Raw genomic sequence first — 16,483 nt, forward strand, 5'->3', positions numbered from 1 at the left:
GGAGCCCCCTCCTGCACCCTGAACGCCTCATTTCTGGCCTCACCCCAGAGCCCGCACCCCCAGCTAGAGCCCTCACCCCCTACTGCACCCTAACCCACAATTTCATGAGCATTCATGGCCCGCCATACAATTGCCATACCCAGATGTGGCCCTCGGGCTAAAAAGTTTGCCCACCCTTGCCTTAGGGTCTCATACTGCAGTGCCCATACTCTCCCCCAAAAGGGCTGGACATGAACACCAAGGATTCTCTCTAATGGTGGGAAGATGTCACTGCTGTGTGGCACAAGATACCCCGCTCCCTCTGCCAAGGAACCAAGTGTTCTCCCTCTCTCGAGGTGGCACACGCTAGAGAGGGAAAACAGCCTTCAGACACTGTGCTGCCACAGGAAGGCCAGAGTGCTAATTTCTTTGCTACCAGCACAGCACTTGTCACCTATTTTTAAAAGGCGCGGTAGAGAGAGAAGCGTGACTCATGCTTCTCAAGCGCCTTCTGACCAAGGATCCCAGAGCACTTCAGACATTAGTTACCCCAGTTTCACGAATAAGGAAACTGGAATGAAGACAAATTTCTTTGCTTAAATAAATTCAGAATATCCACTAGTTTGGGGGATCTGACATGAGCCACTTAATACAGAGCACCTGCAGCTCACCTGGTGCAGAGGATGCTCCATGCCTCTGAAAAGAGTAGCAAAAGAAAACCCCTGTCTAGAGAGCAGAGTAACTGACCCATTGTGCCCGCTCATGCTCCACATTAGGAAGCAATCCAGGCCTGCTGGCAGACACATGCTTCGCTTCATGCAGTGTACCTGGTACCACAGACCCACAAAAAGCCACAGAGCCTAAAAAAGAGGTAAGATTTTCAAATTCTAATTTCTAGCACTCATTTCAAACACGTCTCTTCAGAACTCTAGAGAGACAAGATGGGTGAGGTAATTTCTATTTATGCAAGAAATCCAGAACAACTATCAAAGAAAGAAGCTGGTCCAATAAAAGGTATTGCCTCACCTACCTTGTCTCTCTAATATCAAGGGACCAACATGGCTACAATAACACTGCATATATTCAGAACTCATACAGTTCTGACCACAGAGGAGGTTTTCTAGAGACTGATTGTAAGAAGCATGTGAAAGTTTCATTACCCAGACTCCAGGCAACCCTAAAAATATTCTCCATGGTGATGTCAACCCTAGAAGAGCACAATAAAACCAGCATTTCTAATCTTAAAAGCACTTTACAAACAACTAACTGCAGTAGCATTGACTAAAAGGAGCGAACATCAACTAAATATGTTGTCATGATGCGCACACACCCCATCAGGAGACAATGTGTGCTAGGGGCAATTTTAATTTCAGTTTACAACTAGAGTCTGTGGGAGTTATCATGGGTTTCCCTCCTTCTTGGAAAGGGATAGTTTGTTTCTGTGTGAGGAGTCACATATAACCCTTTGTCAATGCCACACATTGCAGAGGGAAAGTGGCTGGGAGTGGGGTCAGCAGGAAAGACACTGAGCAGCAGGAGAGGGCAAGTTTGAGAACCCAAGCAGTGCTACTTGGAGCATGGGGGAAAAGCAGGAGATGGGGCTCCAGATACCAAATTAACCTTGTACGGCTGCATTTCCAGACCTGTCCAGCTCCAGAGACTGAGGGGAGAAGCAGAGACTAGGATCTCTGGAGCTGCTACCAAGATGTTGTGAGATCATGAATGGGCTTGTGGGAGATACATCCCCAGGACACTCTTGTTAAGGGATGACCACACTACAGAAAGCCTGTGAATTCCTGAGTTCACACAAACCGCATGCTGAGAAAGTGAAAAAACCCAGAACAAGGAAGTGGTTATACAAACAACGAATAGGCCAGCAAATCTAGGGAATTCACTCAGGACACCAGCTTTGTAGCCAACCGAAGATTAAGAGGTAGCTTGAGCATAGTCTATAGAAACCAACGGGGGAAATTTCTGCTAGCAGGGGGCTCTTTAATTTATCAGACAAAGACAGAAAAGCTGAAGTTATTTTCAGTCTAAGGCACTTAAAAAAAAATGGAGGGCAATTAACCCTTGGCATAACTGATCTAGGACCAGTGGTGCATTATCCATTGCTTGAAGTGTTTAAATCAAGACTAGATGTCTCTTTCTAACACATACACTCTAAGTCAACAAGAAATTATGGGCTTGATGCAGAAATTATTACATGGGGTTCTCTGGCCTGTGTTATGCAAGAAGTCAGACTGGATGGTCATAGTGGTTCCTTCTGGCCTTAAAATCTATTAATCAGTTTCTGCTGCCCTGCTCTTTCTGGAGCTCAGGCGAACATAAGAATTTCTCTTTACTGGTACCCTCCTGCTCCTTTGTCCCTGAATCTTTATCTGAGCTCACCAAGAACTTTCCTGACAGCCACAGTTCTAGGTTATGCAGTAGGATCATAGGCAGTGAACACTCTCTGCTGAACCTGCATAAAATACCTGGCCACTTCAAGTGCATCCAGAGTCACCAGCTATCCTGACCCTAAGCAGCACAGCAGAGTAGCTGCCTGGTTTCTGCAGCAGCCCAGTGGTAGATTAGTTCCTGGAAGAACATTCAGGTCATGAGCACCAGTGTCATTAGCCTATAAAGCGAGCAGAGGATTTGGCATCCCTGTACTGGCCCTAATATAGTGTTTTTGAAATAGAAATCATGGATAGTGCCAGAGCATAGGAACATGTAGGAGGGTTTTCCAAGTGTCTTACAATGAAGTAGCCATAGCAGAGTAGGTTGTCTGACCTGGGTGGCAAATAGGCAGAATGAACAGCATTATAAAAGAGAGGAGTCTTAAATTATATATCAGGAGCCAAGGACATGAATCTGAGCAGAACAATGGCCCATAGACTCTCCCAGTTTCATTGACAGCCACTCCCAGTGTACACTGGATTCTTCCCAGAGTGAGCCACCGTGCAGTGGAGCCTGACAAGGCTGCCATGCCTAGCACATCCCACAGATCACTTTCTCTTTTTCAGCTTGCTGAAGGGAAAGACCTGCAGAAGTTCTGCCAAACCCGAGGCATTGGAAGGAAGACAGTCTCCACTCCATGTAGGCGCTAAGGGATAGAGACAACAGCAGTGGCTTGCTGGTGTCTTGGAGATTAGAGTGTGCAATCTGGTGAAGATCGGAGAGGATTTTGACAAGCTAAGAGTCGGACATCCAACTCCCCAGCAGGTAGAAGGAAGGCTGGCTACTGGAAACCTGCTGTTGACCACTCAACACCATCTCAGACTTTCTGTAACTATATCTGGGGTTCTTTAGACTATTGTTATTTTAGATGTGTGCTTGAGACAATAAAAAACAAGGATTTTTGGGTGAAAGCACTCGTGTGTACCAATTATTTATAAGAGGAGCTGTGTCCACATTGATTTGTGTCCTGAAACTGCCTGAAAAACAAAGACTAGTTACCATAGTTTTGGGTTCAGAAAACCCCAGGTAACAACAAGACTCTCCAAAATTTTCCAGCTGTGAATCCAATCAGCAGTGGCAAATGAGACCTTCTTCCTCTCTTCCCAAACTGACAGCCCCTATTCCCTCAATCACAGACTGCTTCCTGTGGGTACAGATGTACACAGACAAAGGACCTTTGCCACCTGTGACCCACCACTACCAAACTGTGCTTTCTGTAGCTTTTTGGATACTTTACACAATTAATTCATTTAAATTTTCTAATACAATCATGTTCTCTGGTAGCATTTCCCCCAAAGGATAGAGGGACACACTTGTAAGTAGCTAATTCATTTTATTATATAGCAATGATTGACTGACATCACATCAGTCAGCTCAAGAGAATGCAAGTTAATAGAAGGCATTTGACATTGCCACATGGCGAAGTCCCTCTTGTTCCCTCTTCAAGTAACCAGATGAACCCAAAGCACCTTGACACAGCACAAGCACCAGCTGTGTCGCTCTCCTATCATTTTAGCTTAAGTCAATTAAAAGATTTAAGCTAACCCAATAGCATCCACACATACAGCAGCTACACCTGTTTAAAGTCACACCTTTAGTTAAACTGCTGCAAACATGTGTTTTAGACTGAGCCTTACCAGGTAAACTGGTAAATGTTCAAATCTATATGGTGCAGTGCCATGGGACAAATTTAGCCGGGGTGCCACCACTGAGGTCCATTCTACACTCCCCATCTTGTCTTGTGTTTCACCCGCCCCAAGTGACACAAAAGCAAAGGCTCTCCCCCGCCCACACACACACACACACACACACACAAAAGAACAAAACAAATGCTTCCTGGGATACACTGGAGGGTAGGGATAGGATACAGAGGGACCTAGACAAATTAGAGGATTGGGCCAAAAGAAACCTGATGAGGTTCAACAAGGACAATTGCAGAGTCCTGCACTTAGGACGGAAGAATCCCATGCACTGTTGCAGACTAGGGACCAAATGGCTAGGAAGCAGTTCTGCAGAAAAGGACCCAGGGGTTACAGTGGACGAGAAGCTGGATATGAGTCAACAGTGTGCCCTTGTTGCCAAGAAGGCCAACGGCATTTTGGGCTGTATAAGTTGGGGCATTGCCAGCAGATCGAGGGACGTGATCCTTCCCCTCTATTCGACATTGGTGAGACCTCATCTGGAGTACTGTGTCCAGTTTTGGGCCCCACACTACAAGAAGGATGTGGAAAAATTGGAAAGAGTCCAGCGGAGGGCAACAAAAATGATTAGGGGGCTGGAGCACATGACTTATGAGGAGAGTCTGAGGGAACTGGGATTGTTTAGTCTGCAGAAGAGAAGAATGAAGGGGGATTTGATAGCTGCTTTCAACTACCTGAAAGGGGGTTCCAAAGAGGATGGATGTAGACTGTTCTCAGTGGTACCTGATGACAGAACAAGAAGTAATGGTCTCAAGTTGCAGTGGGGGAGGTTTAGGTTGGATGTTAGGAAAAACTTTTTCACTAGGAGGGTGGTGAAGCACTGGAATGGGTTACCTAGGGAGGTGGTGGAATCTCCTTCCTTAGAGGTTTTTAAGGTCAGGCTTGACAAAGCCCTGGCTGCGATGATTTAATTGGGAATTGGTCCTGCTTTGAGCAGGGGGTTGGACTAGATGACCTCCCTTCCAACCCCAATATTCTATGATTAAAAGGAGGAAACCAAGGCCATGTCCACATTCAGGATTTTCCATGAGCATAGCTACTTGGAGGGAGCTGTACTGGTGCAAACCCCCTGTGCAGACAAACTGCACCAGTGCAACTTACCTTCGGGGTTTGCTCAATCAGTGCAAATCCCCTTGACACCAGCACGTCTACTCTAGTATAGCTATACCAGTGCAAAAAAAATCATGAACATAGGCAAGCCCCAAGCCACTCTAGTCCAGTGAGTGCATAAAATCAATGGGCTTATCTTGGCAACGGGCAGCAGAATTTGGGCCTGGGTTTCTAGATGGCCAAATTGGCTGGAATGGGAAGACTCATCACACTCCCAATCTTGTATCCCTTTCTGGTGAACTCCTGCTACTGGAAAGATTGCAAAACAATTTCAAATGTGACCTACTGATTTCATTCAACCATCACTTGGCACAAATTTGTGTTTGGCTTGAAGTTTTCCATACTTGGTCTCAGGAGAACATGGAAACTGGCCTCTAGTTAGGAAAGACAATTCTTATTTCATTAGCAAAATACATATTTTCCTCTCCAATCGGTCCTGTCAAAATCTCTCCTTGTAAACCAGTTTCTATGGAGTGTCACTATTTTTCCCTTCTCAAACACCTGTTCAGTTGTTTTTAAATTGCATGATGGGTAGCGAGCTGACATGGTGATCTCCACACCTCTTTTTAAAGTTCAGTATCTGACCAGGCTCCTCAGAAAAATCTGCCTCAGAAAGATCATAAACACACAACACAATCCTCTTAGCTCACATTTGCCTCACCAGGAATCTAGGGGTCTAATAAAAGTTACAGATCCCTCAATTGTGGGGCTACCAAACAATTTTTGTAGCATTTTGAAAATTCAACAGTGTCACTTAAAAAAAAACGTTTCTATCTTTCCTCTTTGCCACCCATGTAAACAGATGCACATTTGTCCTGTTAACCCAGACTTGCAGCAAAGTGCCTCTTGCCAAATGGCAGCATCATAAATTCTTTCCTGCTCCATTCACCTCCGTGAGATGCAAGCTTCAAAGTAGAACCAGGGAATTTGAATGCTAAAGTCATTAAGTATGGGCAATCACCTCCTTTCCTAAAAATCAAAAACAAACAAGGCTCTTCCATGCCAGAGCTTTGCAAATGGAATGTTGCAGGTGCACAGTTACGCATCTAAAAACGTTACTTCCCCCATGCTACCCACACTGTATACTTTATGGCGGAGTCTGCTGGGAATGTATTTCTGGTCCACAGAGAGCCAACAGGCTACATGGAACTAGCATAGGTGCCAACTTTTTCTGGCGCCGGTGGGTGCTCGAGTCTCCCCCCAGCCCCGACTCCACCCCTGCCCTGCCTCCTCCCATCCCCATTCCAACCGCTTCCTCAAAGTCCCCTCCCCAACTCCACCCCCTCCCTGCCCCATTGGACCCCTTCCCCATATCCCCGCCCCGCCTCTTCCCCGAGCGCGCCGCATTCCCCCTCCCTCACAGCGCTTACTGCTGCAAAACAGCTGTTCTGCGACGCAAGCGTTTGGAGCCAGGGGGAAAAGCGGAGATGCGGTGCATTCAGGGGAGGAGGTGGAGCGGGGGCGAGCTGGGGCAGCGGAGCAGGGCACCCACCAATTTTTCCCCGTGGGTGCTCCAGCCCCGGAGCACCCATGGAGTCGGCGCCTATGGGAACTAGGTTCTTCCCAGTTGCTTCTTCAGGCACCCAGTTTCTTCTCTAAGGGCCTAGGCACATAAGAACAGGGGATGCTGCTGCTATCTAAGGCCTGGTTTACTCTTAAAACTTATACTGGGATAGTTATGTTGGCTAGGAGCGTGAGGGGTGTGATTTTTCCACACACACACACACACACACACACACACACACACACACACACACACACACACACACACACACACACACACACACACACACACACAGAGCTATGCCAATAAAACCTGCAGTGCTGCCGACAGAATAGTGCTCCTGTCAGTGTAGCTAGTATTATTCGAAGAATTAGTGTTCCTGTACCAGCAGAAGGACTCCTAACAGCTTATGCTGTGTCTACACTAGGGCTATGCAAGCATAGCTATGCCCACATAGGCTCTGTAGTGTAGACATGACCTACAAGCAGGATGAGGCCAAAGCCAACAGCAGGACTGAAGTGCCAGTCACCACCAAGAGCCATCAACAGATCCAAAGCCACCAGCTGGAAAGGAAAGTCTAGGGGAGAAAGAAGCAGAGAAGAGGCAACAGGGGAAAAGAACAGCAGGACAGAGGAAAGGGGAGCAGGAGACAGTGTGAGGAACTTATTTTTAAATAGGACAAATAGACACAAACACTTTCCTGATGTTACTCTTCCATGAAGGATTTGCTGTAGTTGTTACAGAGATGCTGTATAATCAGCCAGGGGATCATGAATTTGTCTTAAACACACTTCTTCCCAAAGATGCACTCCACCCTATGAACAAGTCTGAGAACCCCATTTCATGGTACAGACTTAACAGAACAAAACAGCTTAAAATAGCCTTTAACAAGAGAGGTGCGCACAGACCCATGCCAAGTTAAAGATGCCAATGAACCCTAACTTTTGCATGCCATATTAAATTTCACAGGTTAAAATATCCAGCTGATGCAAAACAACCATTGGTGAGTCAATGAAGGTAGATGAAAATAAGAACAATTGTTCTGGAATCAAATCAAATGGGAATTCAGGGAACTTGGGAAGCTCCCAAAGCAATTCTTCCCCCCACCCCCACCCCTTAATGGCAATGCCACATCAGGGGTGAAGTCAGGTTAGCAGGATCCCATAAGATTTCCTTCCTCAGAGAAACCTCAAAAGATCAGCAAGACATCTCCCAAGCGCCTGAATGGCATGAATCTTTCTCTGAAGTCACACTAATGACAGCATTTAGCAGAGGAAGAGGGGCTTTTCTTCTCCCAGAGCTGGAACTGGAGAGGGATGTATCCCCAGAGATCTTCCTTCTCTTCTGCTTACACAGTTGTAGTGCCAAGGCTAGGCAGGCTGGCAAATCTAGCATCAAGCATTTATCTATACGGGGCTTTGTTGGTATTTGGATTATCTGAACTTGATTGGTGCTAGGATCTTCAGGGAATTTGGCTCCAGGGGTCTTCCATGACAATGAACTTACTGAAGAATCTGACAGGGAGAGATTTCCTCTCCCGAGATTTCATGCTGCAGTAATATAAGCAGAGATATAAGCATTCAGGGACTTCAGCAATATTATCTGGGAAAGCTACCCCTGAGGCACCTCTCCCCTCCCAGGATGCCAACATTACTTTCCCACACCAGTAGGGTCCCATGGTCACGTGGCCTTGTACATTTCTGCACAATTGTAGGGTGTTTTTTAGTTGCTAATTACACTCTGTTTCTCCCCCATCCCCAATTAAAAAAATATTCCAGGCTTTTTCATTGCAAAACAAGCCTTCAAAACATGCCCCATGTTTAAGCAATGCCCGAGTCTGCAGAAAGCCTGAAACAACTGCTCTGGAGAGGTGCAGAGGAGATGAACTGGCCTATTCACCATATTGGGCTGTACTCTGCTATTTAAAGGCCTACATTGTTAAATTATTTCACTGTTGATCACCTTCTATGCCAAAACCTGCAACTGTCTCAGACCTGCTGCCAAAGCCTCCAGCTTCTCCCTCCCTGCCAGCTCCCTCCAAGGCAGTTGCTGGCTCTCAACACAGAAATCCAAGCCTTGAAGAAAACTGACAGTTCAGAGGCTGCACAAAATATACTACAACGAAGGTTCTTGTACTTGTGAGGGGGAGAGGCTACATAGAGCACAATAATTCAGGTATGATGAACCTCATGGGATGATGCCTTACCCATTAGCATGCCCATTGCCTCCCTGCCCTAGGCAACACCATGGAGGCTACCTCCCTCCATGGGCCACCACTAGCATCACATCCTTAAAGTACAGCCAACTGCCCTGTTGCCCTCTTTGCCTAAGCCTGTCTAGATCCTCATCACCTCCCATGCCTAGATCACCAGCAACCTTCAATCTTTGGGCATTACCAGCCTTCCTGTCACAACTCATCCCCTACATCATCAGCATCCTTACTCAGTCAACTGCACATAACCCACTCGGGCACCATCAGCATACCTGACAGCTCCTTTACAGAGGGCTGTATCAGCCACCCTGACATAATCCAACCACAGTCACTGACTAGGAAGAAGTTTGCAACAGATGAGTCATGTCACTTAGTGGCCTTCTGGAAGATGATCAGACAGCACAGTGACAGGCACGAGAACCTTGAATAGAAAGGTTCCCTATCTCTCCTCCTGCCACTGGTGCGGTTACTTTATGGGGTTTTACACCTAACTCCAAAAGACTTGGCATTGTGTCTTGTCTCTATAGTAGGATTTTTTCACCTTTAAATTCTCACCCTTGCTACCAATAGCTGTGCTCCATCTTCAGGAGCAGTGCTGGGAGCACTAGTGGCCACATGGTCTAACCAGCCCCCAGCATTTTAAGCACCCTACTGTCTCACCCCGCTCAATACAGCTCTAGATTACACTGTGGTTAGAATGCCATCAGCTGCTGGCATAGTATCCATGCTAACACTCTCACTGGTGTATCTGAAACAGCAGCAGCAATGGAAGAAAACTTTAGGGAGAAAATCCTAGCATGGGCCAGGCCTGTCAGTAGGAAGCCATTATATCCCAGAGCCCTCCCCATGCCAAGCATTGTGCCTTATGCACTGGCTGCCTGGTAGGATGATCCTCATCGTTATTGGCATTATGTTAACACCTAGGAATCCCAATCAAGGAGCATGTTCCCACTGTGCTGGGAGCTTTACAGACAAGTAACAAGGCAGACAGTCCCTGCCCCAGAGAGCTCACAACCTAAATGTCAGGCAGCTCATAACAGGTGGAGACCATGCCCGTGGCCCCCTTTCCTCACGAAAAGACAACCTCCCTGCTGCCTCCCCTCCCCAGGCCCCATCAGCTTCCCTCTCATTTCCATTCCTGGAGCGGTATCAGCCCACTGCCCCCTATCCTCCCTGCCCCAGCAGTCTGCCCTCCACCCCCAGCATCTGTCTTTCAGCACGGCAGCATCCCCCTGCACTCATCTCCAGGCACCCGCCTCCCTGCGTCTTTACTCCTTAGAGCACCATCAACTCCAGGGCACGTGCCGATCCCCAGTTCTACCAGCCCCTCTCCGGGACACCTGGCTCCCAGCCACCCCAACAACCCCTAGCACCAGGCTCCCAGTCCTAAGTCATCCCCCCACCCCCTCCCCTGACACCAGCCTTCCATCCACAGGCACCTGGGATTCAGCCCCATAGCAATCCCTCCCAGACAGCTGGATTGCCCCTCCGCACCTCCCCCCCTTACTCCCTTCCCCGAATAGCTACGTCCCTGCCCCATCTCGGACAGCTGGGGCCCCACTTCCAGAATCCCCCCCTTGCTCTCCTCACTTGGGGCCCTGCCGCACTGCTGCCCCCACAACCCAGACACCTAGGGCCCTGCCCCAGCATGTCCCCTCCGCACTCCAGACACCTGGTGCCCCACCCCCCAGAATTCCCCCTTGCCATACACCTGGACCCCCGGCATCCCCCCTTGCTCCCCTCCCCGGACACCCAAGTCCCTGCCCCCAGCAACCCCCGCTCTCCACCCCGGGCACCTGGACCCCCGGCACCCCCTTTGCTCCTTCCCGGACACCTGGACCCCTGCCCTCACCCCCGGGACCCCCCGCGCCTCGCCCGGACACCGGGGTCTCTGCCCCCACCCCAAACTGCCCAGGTTTCAGCACCCCGGACGGGGCCGCTCCCCGGGCTCCGCGCCGCCTCCCCGCAGGGCCGGGCCGGGCGCCGAGTCCCCGGCGGCGGCTCCGCTTTGTCTCCCAGCCGGCCGGGCTCCCAGCGGACACTCACCCGGTCACGCGCCGTCCCCGCCTCCCGGGCGCCCAAGGGGGCCGGGCCCGCAGGGCTCCTCAGCGGCCCCGGTGCAGCCGCCGCCTCCTGCCCGGCTCCGGCCTCCGCAGCAGCAGCAGCGCCGGGGACATGGTCCCTTTAAACACCCCCCCCCCCTCCGGGGGCCCGGCCAGTCCCGCTGCTGCCGCTGCCTGCGCCGCTTCGGCCGCTCCCCCCGCCCCCCTTCCCGCGGCGGCGCCGCCGGATCACGTCACTGAGCGCGCGACAGCGCAGCCGCCGACATCTTGGAAGAGGCAGGGAAGGCCAGTGCCAGGGCCGAGGCCGGGCCTCTCGCGCCTCGCGGCTGCCATGTTAGGACAGGCAGAGGAGTCATTTGCCAAGAGCATGGCTGCCCTCCCAGCGGCACTGCTGGATTACGTCACCCGCAGCATGACCGTCAGAGCCCCCACCATCTTGGGAGACCCAAGCCAAACTGACCTGGGGAGGCCACGCCCCATTGTCGTGTCTCAGCTGTTTTGCGTCACCGAGTAGCGACGCCGAGTCGCTCCCGCCATCTTAGAAGAGGCAAGGGAGGCAAAGACGAGTGCCAGGGTCCCGTTCATCCGCGCATGGGCGGGAGGCTCTCCCCCCTCAGGGGATAACTGGCTTGGGGTCAGCCTCTCCTCCCTCCCATGGGTGACTCCCCCCTCACAGGGTGGGCGCCTCTCTGCGGGCAGCAGGCTTGGCGCTGGGCTGCAGGGGACTGCGTGTCCTTCAGAAGACTGGGTGTACAAGTAACCCCTAGAGGAGGGGTTCTCAAACGTCATTGCACCGTGACCCCCTTCTGACAAAAAAAATTACTACACGACCCCAGGAGTGGGGACCAACGCCCAAACCCCGCCACCCCATGCAGGGAGGTCAAAGTCAGAGCCCCACTGTTCCGGGGGGGCAAAGACCAAGGGCTTCAACCCCAAGTGGGAGGCCTGTAACCTGAGCCCTGCTACCCGGGGTTGAAGCCCTCCTGCTTTGGCCCTGGGCCATGGGGCTCGGGCTTTGGCCCCAGCAACTCTAACTCTAGCCCTGGTGACCCCATTAAAATGGGGTTGTGACCCACTTTGGGGTCCCGACCCACAGTTTGAGAACCGCTGCCCTAGAGTATCAGAGGGGTAGCCGTGTTAGTCTGGATCTGTAAAAAGCAACAGAGAGTCCTGTGGCACCTTTAAGACTAACATGTATTGGAGCATAAGCTTTCGTGGGTGAATACCCACTTCGTGCCCTAGACTGATATCAGTGGATATTAACCCCAGCCATGTGACACCGATATTTTCTGCCCATCACATGATCAGTCTCCAGTGACTCAAGAAACTGGAGCAAAAAAATTCTAGGCGAAGACAATGCCAGGTACTGTCATTGGCTTTGGGAGAGCAGTAGATTCCGAAGAGCATGTGGCTGGCAACCTGCAAAAGAAGCAGCTACACCACAATCTGCGCCACTACCACCAACACCACTGAAGGTCAGCCTAAAAGGAGGGCAGACAACATCAAGGAGAATTCTGGCATTTCTTGCTAAAGACAAGAATTCTGCTGACAAAAGAAACACTCCTCCAGCCTGACAATGTGAAGTGTCAGAAACCCCAAACAGGCACCAGGTAATGGAGCTGTAGTGGTGGTCATGTGATCAAAAACCCACTGATGTCCAGATGGAATTATTATCAACAGGTGTGCTATAAGATTCATAGACTCCAAGGCCAAAGGGGACCATTATGATCATCTTGTCTGTCCTCCAGTAGAACACAGAAGTTCCCCAAAACAATTCCTGCAGCATAGCTTTTAAAAAAGTGTCCAATTTTGATTTCAAAATTGTTAGTGATGACCCCTGGAAAATTGTTCTAGTGGTTAAATACCCTCACAGTTAAAAATTTACACCTTATTTTCAGTCTAAATTTATCTAACTTCAACTTCTAGCCATTGGATTGTGTTATTTCCTTCTGTGCTATATTGAAGAGCCCATTATTAAATAGTGATTCCCCCTATAGATACTTAAGCCATCCCTTAACCATCTCGTTGTTAAGCTAAATAAATTGAGCTCTTTAAGTCTATCACTCTAAGGCATGTTTTCTAATCTTTTAAATCATTCTTGAGGGGAATAGCAGAGGCGAACAGCAGAGGCTAACAGAGGGAGTTTGCCTGGGAGTTTGCCTGGGGAGAGCCCACTGAGGCTTTCATCTTGCAGGTTTCTCTGAGTAGTTACTGCAACAGCTGAGGAAGCTCTTAGAAGGAAGGTAATATGGAAGGTGAGCATTCAGCTGTGGTAACTTGCACAGGTTGTGCCATGTTTGTCTTTCTTCCACAGGACAGAAGCGACTTTGTCTGTACAAAGTGCAAGCTGGTCTCCATATTGCAAGAGAAGGTTCGAGGTCTGGAGAAACAAGTATCGACCCTGCATTGCATAAGAGAAAATGAAGATTTCCTTGACAGACGTCAGGATATGCTTCTACTGGCACAACATTCTGAAGAATCAGAGCAGGCTGCACAGTGGGGACAGAGGGACGGTGAAGAAATTTGTCAACATGTGGCCTCCAGAAGAAGAAAGAGGAGCGTCCATGTACCAGCAGTGGAGATACAGGTGAGCAACCATTTTCATGTTCTCTCCACAGGTACTAATGCGGAGAGTGGACTAGATGATACATCTGAGGGAAGGGAGCAGAAGGAGACTCCACCAATTGGAAGCATGAGATGCACTGTCCTAGGGATGGGGCTTCCACGACCACCGCTCCCAAGAGAAGCACCACACAACAGCGCACATCAGATTAGTTCAGAAAGTGAGGAAGGGAATTTAGGGCATATCATTATCCAAGTTGGAATTGGGTCAGGACGCTGGGTTTAATCCCCTTAATTTCCTAAAGAGAGTCTGGGATTTTTAGTAGCCAAAAGTGGTTTTGCATCTCCACCACAAAATGGCATCCCAACAACAGAACCCCTCCTAATGCCATAATGGGGTTTAGTACCGACTCAGAGGTAAAGGGAAGCACATCGTATACCTCTGCACTAGCGCACTTTCTGTCACACAGCCCAAGATTGGGGGAACAGGCTCAGAAGTGATTCAAGAGGAAAAGCTCCTCTACTGAATCACCAACATTTCCTGAAGCCTCCCCCAGCAACACACTAGGGCACTGGTGTGAATGCTGGCCCCTGCTATTTCCCCACACCGTTCCCCATACAGATCTCTCTAGTAACCCCAATGAAGCATTGGGGGCAGTGCTGGCCCAGAGGCCCCCAATGAATGACCCACACCATTCCCTCTAGCACCATGCTGGGATCTTGGGGTCAGCACTCATCCTGAGAGGAGAGCCCCCCCTACTGAATATAGTGGTTTGAGCATTGGCCTGTTAAACCTAGGGTTATGAGTTCAATCCTTGAGGGGGCCATTTAGGGATCTGGGGCAAAAATCTGTCTGGGGATTGGTCCTGCTTTGAGGTTCATCAGGTTTTTCATAGATTCATAGATGTTAAGACCAGGGGGGAGCAGTCTCACCTCCTGCATAGCACAGCCCAGAGACTCTCACCTACTAACTCCTGTATCCAGACCAGAACTCATGACGGATAGGGTTGCCAGGTGTCCGGTTTTTGACTGGAAAGTCCAGTCAAAAAGGGGACCTGATAGTGCGTGTTCAGTACTACTGAGCGGACACCAAAAGTCTGATTACCTGAATAACCATCCTTATTCGGCTTCCGTTCTGTTGTTGGGAGGATGGGAACTTGGAAGAGCATCTGCTGCTGCAGCTGGAGGAGTACTCAGGAACTGGCTCTGGCAGAGAGAGGTGCTGGTGCCTGGGGGAAGGGATCCTGAAGCGTGCAGTATTTGAGGAGTGGGGCCGGTGGCTGGACTCGTTGCCCGAGCCCCCCCTCAGCTTCCTTTGTGCCCTGCCCCTGGGGTGCTGCCCCCCCATCCTGCCTCAGTCACTCCATACCCCCTGGAGCATGGCTCTCCCTCCCCCAGCCTATCCCAGTCACCCCTCCATCCCTATAGCCCTGCTCAACTGTCAGGGAGAGGAAGGTGGAGAGAGCAGTAGGTGATGGGCGGGGGGAGGGGAAAGCTGAGCGGGGGGCGGGGCCTTGGGGGGAAGAGGTGGTTCAGGGGGCGAGGGAGAGTCCAGTGTTCAGTGTTTGGTTTTCACAAAGTAGAAAGTTGGCCACTGTAGTGACGGATCCAGAGTAGAGCTCTTTAGAAAAGCATCCGTTTAAAGAACTCAGGACATGGAGAATCCACCACAACCCTTGGTAAATTGTCCCAATGATTAATCGCCCTCCCTGTAAACAGGGAATCACCATTTCGGTTATTCTCACCCTTCTGTGTCCCCCATCTTGGATGGGCTTCTTGTTGTCCCAATTTAGCGCCCTTTTTCCTTGTCCCTGATTGGACAGTCACAGCTTTGTTGGTGTTTGAAATCTTTTAGGAGGTTTGTGTAAATAACGGATACTTCAAGCTGCCTGGATACTGCTGGCAAGTCTGCCCAGTAACCAGAGAGAGTGGGAAAGGATATGTGATCAGCGTGAAAATCTATATAAGGACTTGACACACAGCGACTGGTTGCTGTCTGTCCTAGTGGCAGCTTGTGTCCACGTCTCATCGGGCGGAAAGCAGGGGCTCCAGAAGCTTTGTTTGTACTATAGACTTGGGGAAAGCAGAGGTTAGCTCTGCTAGTACTGGAGATGAAGAAAAGAAGACGAGAAGACCTGCACGCTTACCATCGCTCCTGGTCTTGTCCTTGGCGGAGGTGTTCATGACGGTGAGTTCCTGAGCAGCGGCTCCTGGGTTCCAGAGGGCGGTTCCTGGTTGAAGACTTCAGGGTTCTTGATCTGTTACCCTCATCCTGGTTTCCTGCATGGAGACAATATTATAGAGACTTTTTCTACACCTGTTGTCCACTCTTGTTTTGGGTTTGGGTTCAGGCTTCATGCCACAGTTATGTTAAACCTACTGAGTGATTTGTTAATAAAATCCTTTTTGTTTAAGTATATAACTGTGATAGTTTTCACTGTCGGGGAAGGTTGGTGGAGGTGGGAGGCTGACAGTTGATAGATGCTATTGGGGGCGTTCTTAAGCTGGGAGGGGTCCTGTTATTTTGGATTCCTAACTGCCCAGGCAGTTCATGAGGAGTAAATTGTGTGCATCCGATGAAGTGGGTTTTAGCCCATGAAAGCTTATGCCCAAATAAATTTGTTAGTCTCTAAGGTGCCACAAGTACTCCTGTTCTTTTTGCTGATACAGACTAACATGGCTACCACTCTGAAACCTGTCTCATTTAATTGTGTAACATCATGTTAAAAATTTACCACTTATTTCTGGCCTGAATTTGTCTTGCTTTAGCTTCCAGCCATTGGATCCTGTTCTGCTTTTGCCTGCTAGATTGAAGAGCCCTCGCCTAGCAGAAATCTTCACAAAGCATGAGCTCATGTGGGGTTGTTTTCTCACATGCTAAATGTGAATCCTACTCTAAACCAATAAACCA

At 49.7% G+C, this 16,483-nt stretch overlaps 2 protein-coding genes across 4 annotated transcripts in view; both read right to left on the reverse strand.

Moving 5' to 3' along the window:
• The window catches only part of WIZ (WIZ zinc finger), a 141,980-nt gene extending 130,844 nt beyond the window's left edge, over positions 1–11,136 (reverse strand). For 2 of the 3 annotated variants that reach the window (XM_024201953.2, XM_024201951.2), the window contains exon 1: positions 10,994–11,135. The gene's annotated coding sequence lies outside the window, so the exon portion shown is untranslated. Of the gene's footprint in view, positions 1–10,993 lie in introns of all 3 variants that reach the window. The other variant, XM_024201954.2, reaches the window with a different exon arrangement.
• The window catches only part of RASAL3 (RAS protein activator like 3), a 73,711-nt gene that overhangs the window by 4,736 nt on the left and 52,492 nt on the right, over positions 1–16,483 (reverse strand). The window lies entirely within an intron of this gene.

The sequence above is a fragment of the Terrapene carolina genome, unplaced genomic scaffold (genome assembly GCF_002925995.2).
Source record: "Terrapene carolina triunguis isolate 2854851 unplaced genomic scaffold, T_m_triunguis-2.0 Scaffold746, whole genome shotgun sequence".
In the NCBI taxonomy this organism is placed as follows: domain Eukaryota; kingdom Metazoa; phylum Chordata; order Testudines; family Emydidae; genus Terrapene; species Terrapene triunguis.